General features: G+C 41.6%; 1 long non-coding RNA gene across 1 annotated transcript in view; it reads left to right on the top strand.

Moving 5' to 3' along the window:
• LOC117939405 overlaps positions 1 to 3,478 on the top strand; it is a 19,505-nt gene that overhangs the window by 3,276 nt on the left and 12,751 nt on the right. The window contains exon 2 of the long non-coding RNA XR_004655577.1: positions 1,743 to 1,748. This is a non-coding gene — a long non-coding RNA (uncharacterized LOC117939405). The remainder of the gene's footprint in view (positions 1 to 1,742; positions 1,749 to 3,478) is intronic.

Genomic DNA, 3,478 nt, shown 5'->3' on the forward strand with positions numbered 1-3,478 from the left:
GGGGAAACAGGTGGAGGACATCAGGTAATCACAGGAGCGGGAAAACACGGGGAGCAAGCCTGGAGGAGAGACAGGACAGAAAACCGATTTCACAATAAAACAAAATGCGAAACATACAGACGCTTACCGGGGGGAAGAGACAGGACCAAGCACACGGGACCGGGGAAAACACAGACATTCACAGGGAGGCAGAAACGGGAAAACAAACCCAACAAAAACCCCAAACCACAACAGCCTGTCTATACAAAGACCAGGTCAGGGCCATAAAAATGGCAACAAACTTCACCATAGGGCTGGGCAATATCAATATTATACCGATATTGTGATATGAGACTAGATAGATAGATAGATAGATAGATAGATAGATAGATAGATAGATAGATAGATAGACAGATAGTTTTTGATCCAAAAAAAGGGAAATTACAGTTACTACATTACATTTACAGAGACTAGCTATCGTCTTACATTTTGGATATCCCAATATCATAATAGTGCATAAGTGTTGTCTTTTCCTGGTTTTAAAGGCCATTTTTTGAACTTACCAGACTGTTGTAACTGTAAATTAAACTGCAATTATTTGCCTTTACCCACTTCGTCGATATATCAACATTACTGATGTTAATTTATCAAAAATCTCTTAAAAGTTTTCGAAAGCACCAACAGTCAACACTTCAATTTCCTTGCGGAATCAATATCGGGGTAATTGGTCAAAAATCTTGTGATATTTTCTCCATATTGCCCAGCTCTACTTCACCATAATAATAAATGGTCATTTAGACCTATTGGTAATATTTATAGAGTAATTTAGACTTAAAAAGACTAAATTGCAACCTTTATTATAACACAAATAATGAAATATTGTTTGCGGCTCTAGACAAAAACGTTTTTGCCCAAAATTGCTCTTTGGATAGTAAAGCAAAATTAAAAATACTACAACGTCTTCCTCTTACCTGTGGTGCTATTTATCAATCTAGGTTGTTTTGGTTGTAGTTACCCCCTCCATGTCTCGCCCAAGTGATGTCAACAAAACTATCCACATGATACAAGGCTTCCATGATCGCGCAGTCGCTTGTAGCAAAGGAGGACACGAAGGATTAAAAAAACATGAAGAGGTCATTATCTTCACTCGGTTTTCCGCGTGCAAAAGTCCTGGATGACACCATTTTCTTACCGTAGTCATACTGAGAAATACAGAGAAAGTTTGATGGAGCTGAACGTCACAGTTTTGTGTCAACTTATTAGGCCATGTCTTAAAACGACATGCACTAAAGCTTTAAAGCGCCAAACAAATACATTTGTAAAACTCAACAGGAAAGTCCCTTTCAAGCGTTCACAACCCTCAGGTAATCCACATGGTTTGGAGAAGTTTCACATAGAAACTATTTTCTTTCAAATGAACTGCAGTACAGCCGCCAACCATGCAGAGGAGAAGCACACTCATGGACGAGAGACGTGTGCAGACTGTCTCACCTGAGACAGTTAACAATGCAGCTCATTGATGTTTAAATACCGCGCTGTCACACTGATTTGGGGGTGAACTGCCCCTAGCATTGCTATGTTAAAGTCATCCAATGCTGCACGTAACTCCACATTTTTATATTTCAGTTTCAACATGATACAATGACATGTTAAGCCGATTTTGAGGTATTGGAAGACCCATGTGTCACCTTGAGACAGAGCCGGGTCAGCTGTTTGTTACTAAATCCCGATTGATAAAAGCAATTAAACTATACCAACTTTAGCTGAGAGTGGTGTGCCGTGTGTGTAGGATGTTGAAACTTGTACAACTGCTAATTTTTGTTCTGCTGCGGGGTTTTCCTTCCACCCCTGAGGTCACAGTCTCCCATTGTTTTCAAAAGTGCATTAAAGCAGTTGTTTCTGCACTGGCAAACGTAATTCATCACTTGATGGATGATGACCCTTTTAATTTGACCAAACATGGATTTGTAGCTCCATAAAGTCAGAAATCATTTTATTTGTATTGAAAGTAGCTCCATTCCACTGGAACCATAAGTGAAAAAATCAATGCACGTCGCCACCTAAATTTGCCTGCCACTCTTCCTTAACTTCTTGTTTTGACACTTCATTGCAGCCAGAAGAAGTATGTAAGAGTGCACTGTAATGGAAAACATATAAAGGTGCCCATTAATGGATTTTTGAAAACAATGGGAGGCTGTAAGCTCTGGGAGGTAGTGGAGGAACACACAGTAGTTCAAGACAAGCAAAACCATTGGTGGGCTTCGGCCATGTACACTGTAGTCAGGGGAGGATAAATTACACTGGTGTTTTCTTTTAAATATCTATAAATCATTGCTGAATTGATTCATTGAGACGTTAATTTAATTACTCTAAACAAATGAGACCAATTACCAGACACTGCATTGCATTTGTATTGTGAGCCTGTGACTGGGTCACAGTCTGTTGGGTTGGGTCTTTACAACATTAAAGAGAAAGTAATAAGCACACATCTGGAACCGTGGATATTCCACATCCACTGTTCCAACTGCATGGTTCGGACACACATGGTTAAAGAGACCTGCATTCATTGAGGGTGACAACTCTCTGTATCGCTCAAACAACACTTTCCACATAAAATGTCCTCAACGGACCTTTCAAATCTTGCTAATAGCAGCTTTTAAAAAGGATCCAATGTGCTAAATGTGCGCAAGATCCCGGTCAAAGTGGGCCGACGGAGTAGCAGTAGCCATGCAGCGGAGATTAAAGGGTCAGCCCGCTGAACACAAGTTTCATTCATAATCAGGCCGCCATCGCTGGCTTCAAGCGGTGGGCGGGGAGGAGGGTGCGAGACTTGGCTTCCCGTCAAGACCGGCAGCAGATTAAAACGCCATCGATCCGACTGTAATTTATTTATCAATTCAACAAAAAAAATTAAACACTGACCTCGTTCTTTGAAAATCCCCCCTTTTAATCTTGTTGGACGCGGTGTCTTGAATACCAAGCGAGCACTCAAACTGTGTGGCCTTTTATTTCCCCAAAAAGTTAAACAAGTCGTGGTGAAAAAGCATCTTTCCCTTTCTTCCTTTCGCTTTAGAGTTCAAAGGTAGACTATTAAAAGCTCTATACTTCAGTTCCTGCATTGCCGCATCTCCCAAACCCTTAGGACGTCTACTTCTGACAATAAACAACTCATACATTGCACACTGCCGCGCCAAAACCTCAGTTCCTTCCTCCGCCATCCGTATTCTCGTCACTCCTCCCGCTCTTCTGATCTTTTCTTCCCTCTCATGCTATCACCGGGTGCTATCTTCCTGGGTGCTGTTACGTACTGTAACTTTCTTATCACCACATCAAAGCCTTGGCTCTTCTCTGCACCAACCCCCCCCCCATCCCATATATGCCCCCCCCGCCTGTTACAGATGTGTGTCTCCTAAAAGTCGAATCCTGCTGACTGCAGAAAACAAACACTCATCGCATCATTATAAAAGCTTCAATCTGTCCTCTCTTCCCCCTTCCTTCT

This window comes from Etheostoma cragini, chromosome 24, assembly GCF_013103735.1.
Source record: "Etheostoma cragini isolate CJK2018 chromosome 24, CSU_Ecrag_1.0, whole genome shotgun sequence".
Lineage (NCBI taxonomy): Eukaryota > Metazoa > Chordata > Actinopteri > Perciformes > Percidae > Etheostoma > Etheostoma cragini.